At 42.8% G+C, this 23,646-nt stretch overlaps 1 protein-coding gene and 1 long non-coding RNA gene across 4 annotated transcripts in view; one reads left to right on the top strand and one right to left on the bottom strand.

Moving 5' to 3' along the window:
• Positions 1–23,646, top strand: part of dennd2b (DENN domain containing 2B) — a 521,499-nt gene that overhangs the window by 458,147 nt on the left and 39,706 nt on the right. The window lies entirely within an intron of this gene.
• On the bottom strand, positions 1,108–22,346 carry LOC121282991. Its single transcript, XR_005944162.1, has 3 exons — positions 22,210–22,346; positions 6,792–6,842; positions 1,108–2,213 (listed from the first exon to the last, which is right to left on the bottom strand). It is a non-coding gene; the product is annotated as an uncharacterized LOC121282991 (long non-coding RNA).

Genomic DNA, 23,646 nt, shown 5'->3' with positions numbered 1-23,646 from the left:
AAATCCAGTAAAAAATTACTTCAGTGGGCCATGGCCTTATTGTAGATACTATGCCCCCTGTGTTTAGAACTCATTTCCTTCCTCCTTGCTTTTATCATATACAAGAAATGAAATGATTTGTCAAGCAATGTTTTCTCGACAATAACTTCACCTACTCAAGTTTGTTTATCTTCAATGTAGTTGTAATGACTGGAAAAAAGGCATTATGGACTGGAAATTTTGTGATGTTTGGTACAGTTTTGTGCTCTAGATGCATGTAGAATGTTGGAAAACCAACATTGTGTTTTGCATTTTTGTTTACTGCACATGTTAACAGAAGGAGAAAAGCTGTTTAAACATGATAGCAAAGGAATGTGAGTCATTTCACAGATTCCACCAATATCACTGTCATTCCAAACAGGAAATTGAAATTGTTTATAAGGGTAGAGTAGTATTGCACTGAGATAATAAGAGGTTGTCAGTTTATGTGGTTATTGACCCTACTGATATCCAACAGCATTGAGCTCACTTGTTTGAATGGAGACTGATTTTTACACCCAATTTCTGGTCACATTCTAGAGCCAGGAGGGGACAGGCAGAAATTACTTTTTGTTTCTTTGCCATGATTCCCTATGATTTGGCCTGTGAAAGCAATTACTAACAGATTGATTCTTAATCAAACATTAGCTCTGAGAATATTTCAGCAAGTATGAATTTAGTATTTAATTCTAAAACTAAAGAAGAGTTTTCCTTCTCACTAAACCCCCCCAGAGATTTACAAAAAGGCAAAATGCATCACAGCTAATGCACACTTTCATTTTTACATATAATTGATTTCATTTCTTTTGTGTGCACTTTTTGTTTTTTTTAATGGGATTTGGCATCATTGGCAGGGCCAGCATTTGTTGCCCATCCCTAATTGCCCTTGAACTGAATGTCTTGCTAGGCCATTTCAGAGGGCCGTTAAGAGTCAACCACATTGCTGTGTGTCTGGAGTCACACGTAGGCCAGACTTGGTAAGGATGGCAGATTTCCTCTCCTGAAGGACATTAGTAAACCAGATGGGTTTTTACAAAGGTAAGATGATAGTTTCATGGCCACCATTACAAGCACTTTCATAACTCCAGATTTATTAATTGAATTTAAATTCCACCAGCTGCCATGATGTGATTTGAACCCATGCCCCTAGAACATTACCACATGCCACTATCTCCACTTGTTAACCCATTAAAAATATAATACTGTCCACTTTTGGACAAAGAAATTACTGTTTTCTCTTTTTTTCCAATGTAAGGAATTTCACATACTTTGGAGGTTAGAAAGCAACATATGTACATATATATGTGAATATATGCACCCAAGTACATATGGTACACAAGTACATATGCATGAAAAGCTGACATTGGATTCAGTTGTACCTCTTCATCAATGTGCTAGCTCAACTTATGGTAAATTGTGCACTTGAGTTCAAGAATCATGATATCAGACCCAACACTAAATTCAAAGTCTATCAGGCAGTGGCTCTCACAGTGCTTCTTTATGGTGTTGAAGCTTGGACAATTATTAGATGCCATATCGAAGCCCAGAACAACATCATCAGTGCTGTCTTAGAAGGATCTTGCAAATCAAGTGGGATGACAAAAGATAAAACACAAGAGTCCTCCAACACACAGGCATGCCAAGTATAGAGGCCATGATAAAATCAAATCAGCTGAGCTGCCCAACTCCAGACTGTCTAAACAAGTGCTCTACTCAGAGCTACATCAGGGAACCCATTCACATGGGACTCAAAGGAAATGTTTCAAAGACAATCTCAAAGCCCTGTCTGCTCTATCAACATCAACGCATGGAAGCAGATGCCTAATCATGAGCAAAATGGCGATCTATCATTAAAAATGGTGTCAAGATCTTCCAATCAACAAGAGCAGCCACTTGAAGAGAACGGTGAGAGATAAGGAAAGAGAGTACAAACCATATCCTCAAGGTGGGAGAGCCTGCAAGGCTAAGATAGGTCTTATAAAAAGATAGGTCTTCATCTGTGAACACAGAGCCAACACTGCCATCTCACTTTCACCCAGCCATCCACAAGGAAGAATCATCCTTGACAGGAGGGATTGCCGATGATAATGATGTGTGGGTAGCTATGTCCAGCATTCACCATCAGTGGAAGGCGATGGTGAAACTATGGTTTTCCATTCACAATAATCTTGCACTTCACATTCCACGATTTAGTACTGTAAAATTAGAGAAAGGGTAAAATAAACAAAGGTCTTCTCTATCCAGACACTGCAGGACAAAACATAAAAGTTTAGCACAAATCAAAACCAAACAGGTAGTTATCTGAAGGAAATATCAAACCGATCTGGTAGTGAGTGCCATTCTGAACCCCTGACGGGATTTTTCAGTGCCAGGCCAATTAATGGCCAGACAGCATGCTCACCATCAATTAAGAACAGTGGGCGGGTATCTGAGGCTGGAGGGCCAAGGAGAGGCAGTGGCATAGTAGTATTGTCACTGGACTAGTCATCCAGAGACCTAGGGGACCTGGGTTCAAACCCCAACATAGCAACAGTTCTGGGGACCTGGGTTCGAATCCTAACATGACAGATGGTGGAATTCCAATTCAATAAATATCTAGAAATAAAAGGTCTAATGATGACCATAAAATGATTATCGATTGCCGTTCAAAACCCATCTGGTTCACTAATGTGCTTTAGGGAAGGAAATCTGCTGTCCTCACCTGGTCTGGACTACATGTGACATCAGCCCCACACAATGTGGTTGACTCTTAAATGCCCTCTGAAGTGGCCTAGCAAGAACTCAGTTGTATCAAACCACGAAAAAAAAAGTCAATAAGGAATGAAAGCAGATTAAAGCACATGGGATTGGGAGTAATATACAGGCATGGATTGAGAATTGGTTGACAAACCAGAAACCGAGAGTGGGAATAAATGGGTCTTTTTCCGGGTGGCAGGTGGTGACTAGTAGTGTACCGCAGGGATCAGTGCTTGGGCCCCAGCTATTCACAATATATATAAGTGACTTGGATGAGAGAACCAAATGCAATATTTCCAAGTTTGCTGATGACACAAAACTGGACGGGGTTGTGAGGAGGTTCAAAGAGGCTTCAGGGCGATTTAGACAAGTTGTGTGTGGGCAAACACATGGCAAATGCAATATATCATGGATAAGTGTGAAGTTATACGCTTCGGTGATAAACGAAAGGCAGAGTATTATTTAAATGGTGATATATTGGGAAATGTGATGTTCAAAGGGATCTAAGTGTCCTTGTACACCAGTCAATGAATGTAATTAGGCAGGTGCAGCAAGCAATTAGGAAGGCGAATAGTATGTTGGCCTTCATTGCATGAGAATTTGAGTTCAGAAGTAGGGATGTCTTACTGCAGTTATACATGGCCTTGGTGAGACCACACCTGGAGTATTGCATGCAGTTTTGGTCTCCCTACCTACAAAAGGATATACTTACCATAGAGAGAGTGCAGCGAAGATTCACTAGGCTGATACCGGGGATGGCAGGACTGTCGTATGAGGAGAGATTGGTTCAACTGGGCCTGTATCGACTAGGGTTTAGAAGAATGAGAGGGGACCTGATTGAAACGTATAAAATTCTAACAGGGCTAGACAGACTGGATGCTTCCCCTGGTTGGGGAGTCTAGAACCGGGGCCACCATCTCAAGATATAGGGTAGGCCATTTAGGACTGAGATGAGAAAACATTTCTTCACTCAGAGGATTGTTAACCTGTGGAATCCTCTACCACAGAAGGCTGTGGAGGCCGGGTCACTCAGTATATTCAAGAAAGAAATTGATAAATTTTTGGATATTCGGGGCATCAAGGGGTATGGAGATAAAGTGGGAATATGGCATTGAGATAGAGGATCAGCCATGATTATATTGAATGGCAGAGAAGGCTCGAAGGGCCGAATGGCCTACTCCTACTCCAAGTTTCTATGTTTATGGCCAAGATGGCTGAAGGCATAGCCATCAATGGTAGATGTGTATTAGGGCTGAGTTGGAGGAACGCAGAGCTTTTGGAGGTTTGTATGATTGGAAGATGTTCATGAGGTAGGGAATGGCAAGGGCATGAAGGGATCGCAAAATGAGAACTTTAAAGTGAATGCAGTCGGGGACCAGGAGCCAATGTAGGTCACAAGAAATGGTTGGTGAGTGAGTGTAACCTGGTGTGGGTTAGAATTCAGGTAGCAGATCTTAGAAATTAGCAAAATGTTTGGAGGGTGGATTCTCCTTCACGATCAAACTCCCAAATCGTTTTGAATTGTTGTGGTCAATTGCAAGAGCTAATCATTTTATTATACTGCCCTCTCTGTTGGGATGGCGTAAATAAAGTTAGTTCAATAATAGCTGCCTGCAGTTGAGCATATTGTAGTATATTGTAAGAGCTGAGCATTTTGTTATACTGCCCTCTCCATTGCCGTCTCTGTGGTGAGGTGTAAATAAAGTTAGTTTAATAATGGCTGCCTGCAGAGCATGTGTTAATCTTACCCAGTGTAATACACAACAGAAAGATGTGACGAGAATGGGATGGAATTTTTTATTTCATTTCATTTGAGAAACTAAGGGCTAAAGAACATTTTGACACATTTTTGGAATTCCTATAGTTGATTTTGAGGAAGTTTGAGCAATTTGAAAGATTGTGCACACACGAAGCATTGTGTTCAGGCACACAGTGAATCAACATGTAATGTAATTGAAAAAAATGGTACTGAAAACATATTTGGGGACAATGGGGAAATTCAACCCTAACAAAGAGGACTGGTGTAATTATGAACAAAGGTACACATTTGGCTGAAAGCAAGTAAAATAGGAGATGAAGATAAAGTAAATATTTTCCGCAACATGATAGGGCAGGATGCTTTAGACGTGATGTCTAACCAATGTACTATGGATTATTCGGAAATGAATGAGATTCTGAACTCAGGTTATGGCATGACTAAGAATGAAATTGCTCCGAGAGTTGTGTTCCATCAAAGCAAGCAGTTGCCAAGTGAGAGTGTTGCAGATTACATTCTCGAATTAAAGAAACTCTCTCATCACTGAGGGTGTGGCACGAGTTTAGAAATCAACCTTAGGGACATTTTTGTAGGAGGCCTAAAGAACAATAAAACCCAGTCCAAGCTTTTGAGCAAAGAAGGTAAGATGATGTAAAAGGAAGTCTGCGATGAGACCACAGCCTTGGAAATGGCAGAAAAAGATAGATGCAAATTGCAAGGGAGCTCATTCCCTGAGCCAGCAGGGGAGGTCCACCAGATTTCAGCAAGATCCTGGCCACGGCAGCCAAATTCATAGTCTCAGAATTTAGTTGTTAATGTTGCCATGATAACTACCTACCATATAAATGCTCCATATAATTCCCAGTGCTGTCTCTCGATGTGTTTGGTCACATATAGGCCAGACCTGGTAAGGACAGAAGATTTCCTTCCTTAAAGGAATATTACTGAACCAATTGGGTTTTTGCAACAATCCAAAAGCTTCACGGTCACTTTTGTTCCCAATTTTTTTAAAATCAAACTTAAATTCCCAAATGGCCATGGCAGGATTTGAACTCAAATTCCCTGAATTAGTAATCCTGGCATCTGGATTATTAGTTCACTGACAAAACCACTGCTATGCTGTATCCTCAATTAATATATACATGTAACTAAAAACATTTTAAAAAACACAAAAATTAAACAGGAGAAGTGGAAGTAATGCAACTGTATAAATACAAATATTCCGGACCAGTCCTCGGCCACGAGAAACCTCACAGATGTTCTCTCAGTAGTATTGCTGGGCTAAAGCAGAGACTTGGGTTAGTTGCTGGAAAGTTTCTTTTTAAAGCAGATATCATCTCTATATTGTTTGGAACGCAGTCTAAACAAACACAGGCACAAGGACTTTCTGACAGCCAATGACGGCATTCGGAAGGAATGTACTTCCCCTTAAAGTATTTTTTTGCTCCCCATTTTTGTACAGGCCTCATTTGTTCTGTCAAACATGTTAGAAATTTGTCCTCGTAGTTCATTTGTGCTTAAGTTAATAATTAAAATGGATAGCAACATCTGGAACTTATCACAGAAATATTTCACCTTGGAACTGAAATGTAAGTTTATTCAGCAATGATTGACTACTCCAATCTCTTTCGCAACCTGTGTCCTTTGTCTTATTATAATTAATTAATGGGGTTAAAAAGGCTAATTAAAGTGGTTTATGATTGATAACAAATTCTTTCCAAAAATTTCTCAGTAACTTGGTAAAGATTGCTATGATATTTCAGCGTCCAAGTCAAAAGTACATTTATTTTTAGTGAGTTTGAAGAATATTTGCAGTTTAGAAATATTTCGTACTGAAAGTAGTGAGTATCTGTGGTTAGTTGCTTGGTGTTAAGAGGCAGAAAGTTCCTAATTGGTTTGCTGTGGTAAAGAGCAACCAGAAAGCCTGCTAATTGAGAGGTCAGGTTTGCAACCTGAAAATGGCTCCACTGTTGCTCCAGAGACTAAAGCGGTAAGCTTCTACCCATCTGGATCCACCGGGATCATTTATACACAAATTGAATGCCATCAAAGTTAAGGATATGGGTGTGAAAACAACCAACAATGGTAATCTGTAGGATTTGTACTGACATTTACTCACCTGCTTCTAAATTATGTGAGGCACTCAGGAATGATAGAGGAATGTAGGAAGGTCATTAAATTAGAGACTAGATTAAAATTGACCCCATCAGATTTCAGGGGATACTTTATTTTCAGTTGTTCAGTTTCTTAAGGCATTCTATGACATAATTCTATGACATACCTGAATGCTGAAATGATCACCCACTGACCATGACTTGTTCAAATGCTGGAGCTATGAATATATCACATCAAAACAAAGAATTAATGGGAGAACAATGCAAATGTTAGCAGAAGGGAAAGATAGCAACACCAGGTAAACAGTGAAAATAGAAAAATGCCCAAAATATTGGTTCACAGACTCTGGGGTTGCAATGATGTTTGAGAAACCCCTTATTCGGACAGTCCCAACTGAAATGTAACTATGGTAACCTGTGGCACAGCTTTGACATTAAATTTTAAAAAAAATCATAGAATCATTGTGTGATTACAGCATGCAAAGAGGCCATTCTGTCCATTGTATCCGTGCTGGCTCTGTGCAAGAACAATTTGGCTAGTCCCATCCCCACCCACCCCCTCTTTCCTTACGGCCCTGTGAGTTTTCTCTCTTCAGGTGCTTATCCAATTATCTTTTGAAAGTGCCAAATGAATCTGCCTCCACCCTCAGATAGTACATTCCAGATCCTAACCACTTGCTGCATTTAAATGTTTTTCCTCATGTCAGTGTTAGTTCCTTTTCCAATTCTATAAAACCTCCTTTCAATGTTCTCCCCTAGGAGAACAACCCTAGCTTCTCCAATCTAACTGACGTCTCTCATATCTTGAACCGTTCTCATGAATCTTTTCTGCATCCTCTCTAAAGCCTTCACAACCTTCCTAAAGTCTGGTGCCCAGAATTGGACACAATGGGCATAATCTTATTGAGGTGCCAGGGGTCCCAAAGAATCCCTCGATCTATGAGAGGTTGTGCATGTTGGTATTGTTGAAGGAATTCAAAAATTGCCTACCCTCCAACCTGCGAATACACCTAGTACACCTAGAGGAACAGAGAATCCTGACAGCCAGAGTTCCAGCAGTCAGGGCAGACTGCTATGATCCCACCTACAGCCCTGGAAGCTCAGATGGACCCTTTCCAAACCATACCCCTGAGCATTGGAAAAAAAAGCAGGGAAGAGAAAAAGATCTAGATAGGAAAGACCAGAAAATAAAGCACAAAAGAGGATGTGAGAAGCCCCTCTACAGCCTGAAAGAACCCCCTGAGGCTGTGGTGCTCTCATTGCAACAAAATAGGCCATTCCGGACCTGGGTTTTGGAGATTGCGAGAAAAGCCTGTTGGCCTAACAGGGCTTCATACAAGTAGCCTCCTGAAGGACGCTGCAACGGGTAGTGCAGCAGAGCAGGCAGAGACTCTCGCCCCTGACACTTTGCCCTTTGGAGGACATGGCACTAAGTGTGTCTGAGCCAGACAAGCTCCCAGAGAGCTTCTGGAGTTTTGTCCTTTCAGGAGCAGTGTCTGCCTACCCGTCCCGAAATGTGAGCAAGTCCGTTGTACTGTTCTGGACACGGGGGCCACTCAGTCCCTAATGTTGGAGGGAAACCTAAATCTGTTTGCCCAAGTCCTCCCTGAAGACCAAAGCACTGATAGTGGAGTGAAAGGAGGATCTGTGTTTGCACCCCTCCATAAGGTCACCTACAGTGTGACCTTGTCTCAGGCTTTGATACAGTAGGAATTGTCCCTGAACTACCAGTAGCAGGAATTGATTTCTCCCTTGGGAACAATTTTGCTGGCAGCAAGGTGTTAGCCAGCGAAAGAAAAGAGGCCCAAAAAAGGTGAAAGAGCATCTATATAAATTGAGCAAGGGTTGCTCGAATGTAACAAGGCCAGTAAATTAAAAGAGGTCCAGGGAAGGCCCCTAGAATCTAAAATAGATTCACTAAGTATCCCAATATTAAATAGAGACTAGGGAAGTCCTAAAGCACACAAAGAAATAATGAGGGAGTTGCCCCACGTAGTCGAAGAGTCTGAAGGAAGGCAAGCTTTCAAACCAAGAAGGAAAAACATTAAGGAATTGTTTGAAGTATGGCTGGCATAAACCTTCTTTCCAACACTAAATAGGGACCAAGAGAGTTCTCAAACTGATGAGCAGATAGGGTGTGAGATGCCTCCCCCAGTTGAAAAGCCACAATGGAGTGCAGCTGGAGCTGCATCTCCACTTGAAGGCAAAAGTGTTCCATGGGACATGGAACAAGTAAAGAGAGCACCCCCTGCAAAGCCAAAGGCCCCAGCAAGGAAGCTATTGATTGGTCTGGCCGACAAACTCCAAAGGTGAGGTGAGTGTGACTGCAAGACCGAGTGTGGCATCAAGGAGCCCTAGGAAAACTGGGGTCAATGGGAGTCGGGGGGAAAATTCTCCGCTGGTTGGCATCATACCTAGCACAAAGGAAAATGGTGGTGGTTGTTGGAGGTCAATCATCTCAGTTCCAGGACATCACTGCTGGAGTTGTCTCAGTGCATTGTCCTCGGCCCAACCATCTGCTTCATCAATAACCTTCCTTCTATCATAAGGTCAGAAGTGGGGATGTTTGCTGATGACTGCTCAATTTTCAGGCCCACTTGTGACTCCTCAGATACTGAAGCAGTCCATGTCCAAATGCAGCAAGACCTGGACAATATCCAGGCTTGGGCTAACACATGGCAAGTAACATTCACAAGTGCCAAGCAATGACCATCTCCAACAAGAGAGAATCTGACCATCACCCCTTGACGGTCAATGGCATTACCATCACTGAATCCCCCACTATCTATATCCTTGGGAGGGTTACCATTGACCGGAAACTGAACTGGACTAGCTTATAAATACTGTGGCTACAAGAGCAGATCAGAGGCTAGGAATCCTGCAGCGAGTAACTCACCTCCTGACTCCCCAAAGCCGGTCCACTATCTACAAGGCACAGGTCAAAAATGTGATAGAATACTCTCTACTTGCCTGGATGAATGCAGCTCCAACAACACTCAAGACTGGAAAGTACTGAAGATCAGAGGGACCTTGTGCATATCCACAGATTCCTGAGGGTAACAGGGCAGGTAGGTAAGGCGGTTAAGAAGGCAAATGGGATACTTCCCTTTATTAGCCGAGGCATAGATTACAAGAGCAGTGAGGTTATGTTGGAACTGTATAAAATGCTGGTTAGGCCACAACTGGAGTACTGCGTGCAGTTCTGGTCACTACATTATAGGAAGGATGTGATTGCACTGGAGAGGGTGCAGAGGAGATTTACCAGGATGCTGCCTGGGCTGGAGGGTCTGAACTATAAGGAAAGATTGGGTAGACTGGGTTTGTTTTCCTTGGAGCAGTGAAGGTTGAGAGGGGACCTGATAGAGGTGTATATGAGGCACATTGATAGGGTGGATAGGAAATCACCTTTTCCATTAGTAGAGGAGTCAATAGACAAGGGGCATAGATTTAAGAGGTAGAAGGCTAAGAGGGGAGTTGAGGAGAAATTTTTTTTACCCAGGGGGTGGTGGGTGTCTGGAACTCACTGCCTGAAAGGGTAGTTGAGTCAGAAGCTCTCGTAACATTTAAGAAGTATTTAGATATTCATATGCATTGCCATAGCCTCCAGGGCTATGGGCCAAGCGCTGGAAAATGTGATAAGTGTAGTTAGATCTTTGTTGACCAGCATGGACATGATGGGCTGAATGGCCTCCTTCTGTGCTGTAAATGTCTGAGTCTAAGAAGCTCGATACAATCCAAGACGAAGCAGCCCACTTGTTTGTCATTCCATCCATAAACATTCACTTGCTCCACCACCAGTGCACAATAGCAGCAGTGTGCGCCACCTACAAGGTGCACTGCAGGAACTCACCAAGACTCCTTAGGCGGTGCCTTCCAAACCCATGACCACTACCATCTAGAAGAATAAGGGCAGCAGATGCATGGGAACACCACCACCTGGAAGTTCCTCTCCAAGCCACTCACCATCCTGACTTGGAAATATATCACCATTCCTTTACTGTGCTGAGTCAAAATCCCGGAGGTCCTTCCCTAACATCACTGTAGGTGTACCTATGCCACATGGACTGCAGTGGTTGAAGACAGCCCACCACCATCCTCTCAAGGACATTTAGGGATGGGCAATAAATGCTGGCCTAGCCAGCGACGTCCACATCCCATGATGAATAATAAAAAACCTTATGGCAAATTTAAGTGGGGACAAGAAATGTTCCCAAATTGGCCTAGAAAGAGAGGGTGATGCCTCACTTAGTTGAAAAGCCATCAGAAGTAGAGCAAGAAATGACCGTCCATCAGAGGGCAATAGTGTCCTACAGAACCTACCATGCAACTGACCAGCAGAGGGACCCCAAACCGGTTGGACCCCAGGCTCACCCACCTTAATGCAGAATTGCAAGTTGACCAGACAGTGTTATCTACCATGTTTAAAATGATCCATAACAACCCACCAGGCTACAGTACTGTAGCCTTACCCGATATGGATGCGGGAGAAATCCCTGCCAGAAGGCTATCTTCCTATCATCCAGGCACAGAAAGGCTAGCCCAAGTTCAGGAGCCCACTGCCAACCTGTTGCCGTGCCAACCCAAAGCACCTAGCAACAGAAGCTGGAACAGACCAGTTGTGCTAGTGCCCAAGTCGGGCACTGAACCAGAATCCCCAAAGAGGCCAAAGTCCCTTTAAAACACCCCAATTTCCTGACAATCAGCCTAACCACAGTCTCTGGGTCTCAACAGTTCAACCCCCAGGTTACCAAGGTAGACAGGCAGGAACTAGGTTCGACAAGAGCAGCTCAGCTCTATGATCCAAGGGCCTGTCACCCACAGAGTATGATGCCCAGCAGATTCCCCTGCAGATCATCCAGAGCAGCTTGACCATCACTCATCCCCTGAGAACTAACCACTCTGAAAAACCCCCAGACCCTTTTGACGATATTTAATCAAGAGTCGGACAGGCAGAGTTCTGAAACCAAGGGCTTTGCTTATGCCTGATCCCTAACTATGGGAATTCAGAACTCTAGCCCTGAATAGACTTCCCTATACAGGTGAATTCCAATTCCTCCCAAGTCATCTAAACCTTCCAAATCCCAGGAAAGGACAATGTCCTTGCTGATGCACTTCCCGGGTTTAAACCTGAAAAAAGAAAATGCAACAGGGAACTGCCATTGTCCCTGCTGCCTGTGTGCCTGACGTGCCAATATAAGTGAGAGAATGCACGGATACTTCTACACTTCCTATTCTTCCTTCTTAAGACCACATAATAAAAAATGAAATAGAATTCAATTTTTTTCCCAAGACAGCTAGGGATATCAGGGGGCTAAGATCTCACTCTGTGTTTATAAAATATATCATCATGGCTAAATTATAACATTTTTAAAACTGAACAAAGACTTTAAAATGACTGAAGCCATGGCTGGCTGAGACTCAAACAAAAGGAACTTTCTGGCATTCAGAGAAGCTGTCACCTTATTATCGCTGAAGAGATGCTAATGACCCAGTGAGCTGCAGAAGACCAACTTCCAAAGGAATTATACAAAAGGTATTTACATTTCTGGCCAATGGAGACTACCCATCTGATAAGACTAAGGACCCTGAATCCTCTTTCCTGAAATTCTTAATGTTTGAAACAATAACAATCTCCAGAATCCAGACTAAGGAGTATACATCCTTTGTCAAAGCCAAAGTGGAGCAGTGGGAGTCACATGCCTCCCCACAAGCTAGTGGAACCTGCAATATTGCCCTGTGGAGCTGCAAAGTCAGTCTACCATCTTCCACCAACCAAGTAGCAGCTCAGAGAAAGGCTCTGTCCAGATTTGAATGCCTGGCCCCATCTATGCTGTTTCTACTAGAACTTCTGAACTTCAGTGCCATTGCCTACAAAACTAATTCATCAAACATGTACATCCCATCGTGGAAGTCATCTCTACTGGAAAAGTGGATTGTCCAGCACCTGTTTCAGGGTGCTGACCTCTGTGAAGGAATATACTATTGGACTTTTGATCTGGACTCTGGACTTACATAAAAGAATAATTCTTATTTTCTCTGTGGTCTTTGCCTCTTTCCTTTTTTCATCCCTCTTTTACTGGATGAATGCAAGAAGGGTGGGGGGGGCGGGTGTAGGGCAGGGGGGGAACATTGTGAACTCTCTTTCTATGTTTTAATTGTGTATAAAATAAACTACCCCTTTAAGTTTATCCTATCTTGAGTTTGCTGTGGGGTTATTAATAGAAAATTGGAGCGCACCAAAACTGAGGAGTTGGGAAGTATACCACCACTTAAAAAGGGGGAATCAAAAATCAAAAACGCCTTTCTGTTTTACGGATGGGTGAGAGGAGAAATCAGGGCTGTTTGAATTAAACCCCTCTCCTGTCCATAATACCAAACATTTATCAACTTTTTGAATAAAGACATTTCTTCTAAGATCTCATTTAGTTTTTCATCAGTTTTAATTTCTGTCTACTTTCCTACTGACTTGCCTGAATTTAAAATAATATGTTGGGTTCACCTTATCTATGCCTGTTAAGACTTTGCATACTTCCCCATAGCTCATGCTTTACATTAAACGTGCTATAAACATAAATCATTTTTTCTCTTTATCTATTACTGGGCAAGCACACCTTCAGCCTGCTCCTTGGTGAAGTTTATATTATTTTACCTAAGCCCATAGCTCATGGGTTTGTATTTTCCTGAAAATTTATTCTGCCATTCTGTCCATCTTCAACAATAACTGCTACACTCCTGTGCCTTGGGACATCTTCCATTCATGTTTCCCAGATATTTCGTGAGCTGCAGATGTGCTTCCAAATCACTGCAGGCCAGTTCCTGCATGTCTCTCCTCCTGAATCCATGATTTTCAGCAGGAGCAACAGCAGCAACATAGGATCCTGGCTACCATAGCTATTTAAGAGAATAGTGATACTCCTATCATATGGAGGTTAAAGCTGCAATGAACCTTGTCTCCCAACAACAACCTCCACCCCCTGCCCCCAACACCAACCACCCCCCCCCGACCCCCCAACCGCCAAGAGAAACCTCGGGTGGCTTAAATGTAAGCCCTTAAATTGTGATCCCACCAGGGCAGAACAAGTTTGCTTAAAAAAAAAATCAACTGAGCCAACACTCTTTAATTCCAATTTGTCACAATGTGTAATTGTGATGCACTACTATAGTTCCACAGAAGAGAGGTGAAAACTATAAATCCAATGGACCTTCCTCTCTCACTCTCATATACATGAACAAAGGGGCTATATATATAAAACCCTCTGCCCAATTGAGGAAAAATCCTCTGGAAATAGAGTGGATTGAAATCCTAATACCCAGAGAGAGAAGCTGGCCCATGCAGAGACAGATTCTTGGAAGCATTTCTAACTTAAAATGTGAGTTAGCGTTTTCTTTCAGAATTATGTAACCTTTCATCTATTTATTATGCTAAAGTTTTCATTTTTACACTGAAGTACCTAGGTATGGGGACTATGAACATGGCCATTCAGCGGGCCTGAACTAAGTTCAGTTATTTGATTACTGGTCCTGTTGTACCATGCTAACTTGTAAAAGGTAATTTTATTTTATTGTTATTTTATTTTTATTTTATTATTAAGGGATTTTCTTGTTACATTTGTGAATTTGACTAGTTTTTGATTTAGTCAATGGGATATTTGAACTCATCAGTGTAGTTAACTTGAAAGACTGATTATTTCAGCAAATCAATTTATTTGTTGAGCAGGTTGATGATTTTGATGTGCAATATATTTAAGAGATGCGATGTTGTTTCTGCAAAGAGTTGCTAAACTTTCAATTATGTAGAAATGATATAGATGAAGTGCGGTGCTCGTGGAAAATGTTTGCAATCGATAGGTTAAATATATTAGAGTCCATGAGAAACCAGCTCCAGTATTAACTCTGTGTTATTTGTATATTGCTGATTAAATTTGTCTATTTGCAAACAGTACAAACTATGATTAAATACTTAAATTATTAGGACTAGCAATTCCCGGAGAGAGAGAGAGAGAGAGAGAGAGCAGTTAAATCTTAGAAGCAGGTCTTGTTACCGGACCAAGTCACATAAAAAACTGGAAACATAAAAACATCGAAAACTAGCTTGTTGGTAAGGATGAGGTCAAGTGTGTTTTTCCCTCTTGTTGGTTCCTTCACCACCTGCCGCAGGTCCAATCTAGCAGCTATGTCCTTTAGGATTGAGGCAGCTCGGTCAGTAATGGTGCTACCGAGCCACTCTTGGTGATGGAAATTGAAGTCCCCCACCCAGAGTACATTCTGCGCCCATGCCGCCCTCAGTGCTTCCTCCAAACATGGAGGAGTACTGATTCATCAGCTGAGGGAGGATGGTTTGTGGTGATCAGCAAGAAGTTTCCTTGACTATGTTTGACCTGATGCCATGAGACTTCATGGGGTTCGGAGTCAATGTTGAGAACCCCCAGGGCAACTCCGTCCCAACAATATACCACTGTGCCACTGCTGGGCCTGTCCTGCCGATGGGACAATACAACCCAGGGATGGTGCTGGCAGTGTCTAGGACAATGTATGAGTACAACTATATCAGGTTGTTGCGTGACTAGTCTGTGAGACAACTCTCTCAATTTTGGCGCTAGACCCCAGATGTTAGTAAGGAGGAATTTGCAGGGTCAACAGGGCTGAGTTTGCTGTTGTTGTTGTTTTCGGTGCCTAGGTCGATGCTGGGTGGTCCGACTGGTTCCATTTCTTTTTGACTTTCTAGCAGTTTGATACAACTGAGTGGCGTGCTAGGCCCTTTCAGAGCCTAGATTTAAGATCCAACCACATTGCTGTGGGTCTGGAGTCACATGTAGGCCAGACCAGGTAAGGATGACGGGTTTCCTTCCCTAAAAGATATTAGTGAACCAGATTTGTTTTTACAACAATCAATGATAGTTTCATGGTCACCATTATTGAGATTAGTTTAATACTCCAGATTTATTAATTGAATTTAAGTTTCACCAGCTGCCGTAGTGGGATTCAAAACCCATGTCCCTAGGGCATTAGCCTGAGCCTCTGGATTACTAGTTCCATGACAGTACCACTATGCCACCATCTCCCCAGGAGCTTATAGGAACAATATATTAAGGAAATTGCAGCAGGGCACTTAGGAAATCTTAATGCAATCAGGTTGAGTCAACATGGCTATGTGAATGGGAAATCATGATTGATTAATTTATTAGGATTCTTTGAGGAAGTGACAGTATAGATAAAGGGGAACCTATAGATAGGGTATATTTGGATTTCCTGAAGGCATTTGACAAGGTGCCACTTCGAAGGTTAGTGATTCATGAGTGGCAGTCCCTTCTGCAGCTGGACCAGATGAATGGCATTAGCCCGAGGTCAACTGATGTTTTTCCTTTTCCAGTGGGCTCTCTTTTCCACCATCTAATCATTTCTTTTATCCTCTGCTTTTTCCACCCACTTCCTGAATGCTTGTCTCCAGGCACTCTGGTCAGCAACAAGGAATTCCATGCATCAACTCCAATCGTGGTCAACTTGAGGTCAGATGTCCTTGTATCGCAAGATTGACCCTTGGTCTCATGACAATAGCAAGCACACCATAGAGAAATTTTTGGGGATGCAGCCGTCATCCATTCAGTGTACGTGACCCAGCCGCCCAAGTCACTGCTGACTCAAGAGAGCAGACGTGCTGGGGATCCCTGCATGCTGGTGTATTTCCACATTCAACACTCTGTCCTGCCAGGATATGCCCAGTATTCACCTGAATGAGCAGATGTGGAAACTGTGCAGTTGCTTTTCTTAGCTTGCATAAGTTGTTCATGCTTCACTACTGTAAAGGGGATTCTGAGAACACAAACCTGATACGTGCAGAGCTTTGCACTTTTGTTTAGTTTGCTGTTGGTCCACACTTGGCCTCCTAACTTGACATGACAGCTGCAGCCTTGGCAATCTGGTGCTGGTAATTATTGATTCAAGATATGTGAAGCTGTCAACAACCTCCAGAGTGAGATTGTTGTTGATGAAAGTCTCTATGTCCCATAACTTTGATCTTTCTGACACTAATTGTTAGTCCAAACTCCTTGCAGGCCCTAGTGAATCAATCTACAAGCTGCTGCAAGTACGCTTCAGTATGGGATGCCAGCACAGCATTATCAGTAAACAGCAACTCACAGACTAGGACATTACGAACTTTGTTCTTGGCATGCAGTCCTGCCAAATTGAACAGCTTACCATCAGCTCTGGCATGCAGGGAGATGCCCTCATTTGGGTCTCTGAAAATGTACAATAGCAGCATGGAGAAAAACATACCACTGGCAAGATGGTCAGTGGCCTTGTTGAGCTCTACTATGGTGGGCTCACTGTCCAGCTCCTCCATGACAGGAAAGTCTGAATGGTGCTGAGAGCTTCTGCACCATTGTGGAGGAAGTGCTCCACCCAGTGATGATCATCCCTGCCTTTGTCATCAAGGGGACTGATTTGGTTGCTGCAGGGGCTGTTGCTTTCTTGATTCCTTCATACCTTTCTCTAGTATCCCCAGATTCAGCAGCAGATAGCATGCCACTGCAGAGTTTCAACCAGTATTGATTGGCGCAATGCCAAGCAGTCTGTTGAGACTTGATTCTGACAGCTATGAGAGCATCTAGATTTTGTTTGCTGGGTCTTGTTTGTAGTTCATGAGGGCTCTCCTGTTGGTTGTAGTAACTGGCTCCATTTCAGACGAATAAGCCTCAAACCAGTCATCATTCCCCAGATCTTTCCCATAAGCAGAGTTATAAATGGTATGGTGCAGATGATCCCACTTTGACACCGCACTCTGGCCTTGGGCATTGTTGCCTGTAAGCACATGTTCGAGGATGTTGAGGAACTCTGGGTTCTTTCTGGGTCAGTGGGTTGGCAAGTATTGATCCGAGGATGACCTTTCTTCTTGGATGGGTATGGTTTCCTTGATTGAAGCCTGACGTTACTCCACACCAGGGAGTTGTCAGTGTCACAGTCAGTACTTTGATAGCTACAAGTGATGAGAACACCGTGGAGGATGGTACATCTGGTGATGATGAGATCTAGCTGGCGCCAATGGCATGATCTCAAATGTCTTCAGTTCACCTTGCGGCACAGCTTGGTTTGCAAGTAGCTGTTTGTCACACACAGTCCATGTTAACAGCATAGCTCCAGCAAGTCCTGTCCATTTTCATTCTCTTGCCAATTCCTTAGTGCCCTATGTACATTGGCAAGCCTGTGTAGTCGGTACCCACCTTGCATTGATGTTTCCTAGAAAGTACAGTCCCTTGGTGCTGGGAACTCTGCTGATGGCAGAGTAAAGCAGCACATAGAATTGATGCTTGACATCTGGGGTAGAGGTGAATGTTGGGGCATAGATGCACGAGGTTAACTGGGCCCTCACTTGTTGACAAGCAAAGTATAAGAAACCTCTCTGAGCCTTCTGTGGGTGGGGAGGAGCGTAGTTTCAATCATTACAAGTAGAGTGTCTTTTACTGCAAGACCCACTTCATGCTCATGTGTTGCCTCTTGGGTTTTCCCCTGCCAGAAGAATACGTAGTGTTTCTCTATAAGGGATCCACTTTGAGCGAGCTTAGCTTCTTGCAGTGTAGCATTGTCCACATTGACCTTGTAAGTTCTTTGTTGATCACAACTGTCTTGCGTGCATCATCAACCTACATGATCGTCAATAAGGCCAGGACACATGGTCCTTACATTCCAGCTTGTGGTGCAAAAGACTGGTGTTTTCTTTGTTGAGTTTGTTTTGACTGGTGCATAGGTTAACAACCTGCCTGTTGAGAGATGATTCTCTAAGCTGCAAACAACATTGAAGCAAGCAGGCTATGGCAAGACAGCACCTAACTGACTGGGAGCTGCCCAGCTTGAGGTGAGCAGTAGCTATGCATTGAGACATGATGATCTGTCCCACCATCAGAAGTAACCTTTGGCTCTCGTGTTCTATACCAATAAAGCGAGAGCTTATAACCGGTAACTGTTTCTTCCCATTTTATGCCAACGTAAACCATGAAACTGGAGTGACCTCTCCAGGGTGAAGGCCTGGGCAAATAGTATGGCAACCCTGTGTTGACCAAGCATCAGGACATACACCTCCCTCCCCCAACTCCCAGCATTACTAGTATTGTCCAAAAGAAAGGATGAGACCAATACTATTCGGTACCAGCTGCAGGAGTTGCCGGAAAGCTATCTGAAAGATCACAGAATACTTACTCCACTTTGGATTTTCTGTCGGGGATTACTTCCTTAGCCTTCTTCTCTGCCAAGACACCTACAAGGCACTGGGGCTATTTATGCATAGTTGGGGGTCTGGTTTTTGGGCACCAATGTGTGGGCACCCACATGCTGGTGGGCCTGTATGCCAATGTAGTTTAATCTGGATCTGTGAGGTACCCGGTTTACATATGTTGCCACAGGGAGGAACTACTTATGGCTTGCTGATGAAGAGGCTATAAATGGATGGGAGAGGCCTACGCTCTCAGCTCTCTTTTTGCAATAGTTGTACTGATAGCCAGTAATAAGATTTGAAAGCAAGAGGTGACAAGCAGACTAACCACCAAGAACCACCCAGTACCCTAACACATTTGACACATCACATCAGCTGGAGACACACGCTCATGGTGTAGGGGTAAACATATTAGCATGGATAGAGGATTGGTTAACTAAACAAGAAACAGAGTAGGGATAAATGAGTCATTTTCATGTTGGCATGTAATCAATGGAGTGCCACAGGGATCAGTACTGGGGGCTCAACTATTTACAATCTATATCAATCACTAGGATGAAAAGATCGAATGTATGGTTGCTAAATTTGCTGATGACACAAAGATAAGTAGGAAAGTTGTGAAGAGGACATAAGGAGTCTGTGGAGGGATGTAGATAGTTTAAGTGAATGGGCAAAAATTTGGCAGATGGAGTATAATGTAGGAAAATGTGAACTTGTCCACTTTGGCAGGAAGAACAGAATAGCAGATATAATTTAAATGGAGAAAGTTGGCAAAACTCTGGAGTATAGAGGGTACATGAATCACAGGAAGTTATTATGTAGGTACAGCAAGTGATTAGGAAGGCAAATGGGGTGTTGCTGTTTATTGCAAGGGGAATGGAATATAAAAGAAGGGAAGTTTTGCTACAGGGTATTGCTAAGACCACATCTAGAGTACTGTGTGCAGTTTTGGTCCCCTTATTAAAGAAAGGATATAGTTGCATTAGAAGCAGTTCAGAAAAAGTTCACTCGACTGATTCCTGGGATGAAGGGGTTTCTTATGAGGAAAGGTTGGACAAGTTGGGCTTGTATCTATTAGAATCCCTGAAATTTGAGCTCATTTAGAATTACTAGTATTTGAATTGAATTGAATAAAATCAAATACAAATGGCCCTTTTAAATTTTGAAAAAGTAAAAGTACAGTTACACGTGTCATATGTGTAGCTACAATTTTGTGGGCTTCTAAACATCTGCCCTGCTAATATGTGCAGCTGTGCTGTGTCAATGGTTGGAAATAAACTTTACTGTTGTAAAATGCTGCTGCTATTCAGTTGCAAGTCAGAGCACATACGTAGCACAGCATTGTGGAATTGTCAGCTTGGTTTAAGCTCATCTAGCCAAAAGGTTCTTGGAACAAAATTTTTTGAACCAAGGCCAGTTCCTTGTCTAAAATTGAGGTAATAAAGGGAACAAATAATCTATCACAAAAAGCGAATAGTAAGTTTACACATGGAGAAATGTCAGAAACAGGACTGTACAGGAATTTTGGAAGCATTTATTTCTACTCGCAATCCTATTGCAGTTTCTCAGGATAATGATACTGTACACAACAGTCGTGGTGCCCTGCTGTTTGTGCATTCACAATTATATCTGTTTATAAAAGGAAAAAACCTCTTCCTTTGCAGCTCAACTGCTGTTATTACAGGAGGAGCAGTGAATAAATATATTAAGCAAACATAATGGAAACCTACTCAAAACAGTGCAGTGGTTGAGATGGCTTTAAAAAATACAATTGCTGTGAAATTCAGTAAGACCCGAAAATGGATCTTGATGCGCAATCACCTGCACCCTTGATGCAGGCAGGATGCAAACTTCATGTGGTCTGTTCTTTTGAATCATTGTAATGTGCAGCCAGCTCTAAGTACACTATTAAGTGGCTGCACATCTGAGCAAACGGCGCCAAATCATGAGAGGCTAGCACAGGTTCAGTCTATCCCACATTACTTAAGGTCAGCCTGCACCTCTTAAAGGGGTGATGCATTTTAGCTGGAGCTGGTACTGGAAGTCATTGTAAAAGATAATTTGACTTTGGAGCTTGACTCTGATTGGTCAAGACATTTCTGCCTGGTTCAAATTTCGAACAATGCTTGACAGTTAAGTGTCAGTCACCATAACTGGCGCATTCTCCACAGCAACGCCTCTACTAACCAGAGTCCACTTGCCAACCAATCGACACCCTCTTCTCATGCAGTATAAATATGTTGTTTCTCCTGACCTTGGTATTTCTTACGAATTGTCCTGATGCGTGCAAGATGAAAAGCTTCAACAAAAAAAAATTTTTCAGCAAAACTCAAGTTCTGTACGACCAAACAACTATAAGCATTGTTTAAGCAACCCAACTGTCTGCTCAACCTGATTTCATATGACAGCATGGCTTTCATTATATGCATATGATACTCATGCATGCATGGGTTGTGTACTGGAGTCATGAACCACATAGTCAGTGGATAGCCCTCATCACTCAGTAGCCACGCTCTGGTTTGTCATAGTGGCTCAAATGCATATAGTACAGTGGGCTGCTGCAGATTGAAAGAAGGGATACACTTACATTGGAAGCAGTTTAGGGAAGGTTCACCAGGCTTATTCCTGGAAATGAAGGTGTTGCCTTAGGCAGAGAGGTTGAACAGGCTGGCTCTATACTCATTGGAGATTATAAAAATGAGAGGTGATCTTATTGAAATAAAGTTTCAGAGGTGGCTTGAGACAGTAGGTGCTGAGAGGATGATTTCCTTCATGGGGGAATCTAGAACTAAGGGGCACAGATTCAAAATAAGGGTTGTCCTGTTTAACACAGTGAAGAGAAGGGTTGTTAGTCTTTAGAATTCTCTTCCACAGAGACCAGTGGAATCTGGGTCATTGAATGTATTCAAGACTGAGTTAGATAGATTTTTGATTGACAAAGGATTCAAGAGTTATGGGGAGCAGGCAAGAAATTGGAGTTAAGGCCACAATCATATTAGCTATGAGCTTATTGAATGGCTCATTGGACCGAATGATCTCTGCTCCTATTTCTTATGATCTTACGAAAGCAGTATGACTGCTGTTATGATATCTGACCTGCTGTGTGTGTTCACAGACCAGTTGTGTGTTGAGGTAGTGGAATTCCTTCTGACTGAGGTACATTTCAGAGATGGCATGCTGTGCCTGTAACATGATGTGCGTGCAGTCAGTCACACCCTACAAAATGAGAAGCCTGTAATGCTCACAAAGCCACACACTTGTTCTGTCTCCTTCTCTTTGGCAAGAGAAAATGAAATGTATTCAGCTCTCGGAACATAGAACCTCATTAACCCCTATTATGCAACAGTGGACAGCAAACTGGGAGATGTTGCAAATATTACCTGCTCCAGCTTGAAACCAGCCAGTCTCATTCACTGGCAACGTCCTCCTCACTCTGTTCGGAGGCTGCAGTTGTGGCTGCAGCAGGTGGCAGATTTCAGTGGTCTTCCTTAGTGAAGCGGAGAAGCCTGTAGGAGAATAGCTTCCAAAAGAATGTGGTATTCGCATTTTAACAGATCAGCCACATCATCAGTTAGCCAAAAATCACATTCCCACATCTAGCCCCTTCACAGCAGTTCACAGAGACACTGTACACCATCAGTCTCCCAGCCTTCTATACAGACTTTGGCCTGGAATTTCCTGGAATTTGCACCCAAAAAACGGCATAATGCCAATTCCTGGCCCCAAAAATCATGGGAATTCAGGCATAACTGACTTATGACCACTCTTACACCTGAATTTCCTTGCTATTTCACATTCATTTTCAAAATCCTTTGCCCAGACCCTCCAATGCTTATTAGTAGTCCATCCCACCCTTCAACTAAAAGAGTGGGAACTGAAACTTTATTTATGTAGGTTCAGAGCTGTGATAAATTTGCTAATAGACTTCCAGTGAAGACTTCCTTTGAATTTATACACCCTTCAAATAGATTAGCAAATGCAATGGAATTCACAAGGTTGAATTCACAGCTAGAGAGTCTAGTTTCCTGAAAATTATGTAAAGCATGTTTTTTTAAAATGTTCTACGAAGTAAATTCATCAGTGATGTTTTAAAAATAATTTAAAATGGGCAAATGTAATATGATTAAGCGTGTTCGTTTTGAATGTGATTATTAAGCTGATAAATCACCAGAGCAGCCAAGTGTCTGCTTTTGATAAAAGCAAAATACTATGGAAGCTGGAAATCTAGAACAAAAACAAAAATACCTGGAGAAACTCAGCTGGTCTGACAGCATCAGGGATACAGTTGACCATTTGAGTCCGTATGACCCTTCATCAGAACTACGAAATAAAGAAATGAGATGAAATATAAGCTGGTAGAGGGGGGCAGGACAGGTAGAGCTTGATAGGGGGCCAGTGATAGGTGGAGGCCAAGAAGAGACTGCCAAAGATGTCATAGACAAAAAGACAAAGGGGTGTTGACGGTGGTGCTATTATCTAAAGGATGTGCTAATGGGGACTTTAAGGGTAGCAAGCGGGACAAGCTAGTGGCAGATGGCCCTAGTTGGGGGTGGGGTGGGGGGAAGGGATCGAAATGGGCTAAAAGGTGGAGATGAAACAATAGATTGAAATAAATTTAAAAATAGATGGGAAAAGAAAAATATATTGGAACACCTTAGTTCTGACGCAAGCATGACCCAGACCTTCCTGTCGCTTGCCATTTCAACACACCACCCTGCTCTCATGCCCGCATGTCCGTCCTTGGCCTGCTGCATTGTTCCAGTGAAGCTCAACGCAAACTGGAGGAACAGCACCTCATCTTCCGACTAGGCACTTTA

Source organism: Carcharodon carcharias, chromosome 10, assembly GCF_017639515.1.
Source record: "Carcharodon carcharias isolate sCarCar2 chromosome 10, sCarCar2.pri, whole genome shotgun sequence".
Lineage (NCBI taxonomy): Eukaryota > Metazoa > Chordata > Chondrichthyes > Lamniformes > Lamnidae > Carcharodon > Carcharodon carcharias.
The sequence above is the reverse complement of the archived record's forward strand: the minus strand, read 5'-3'. Positions and strand labels throughout refer to the sequence as shown.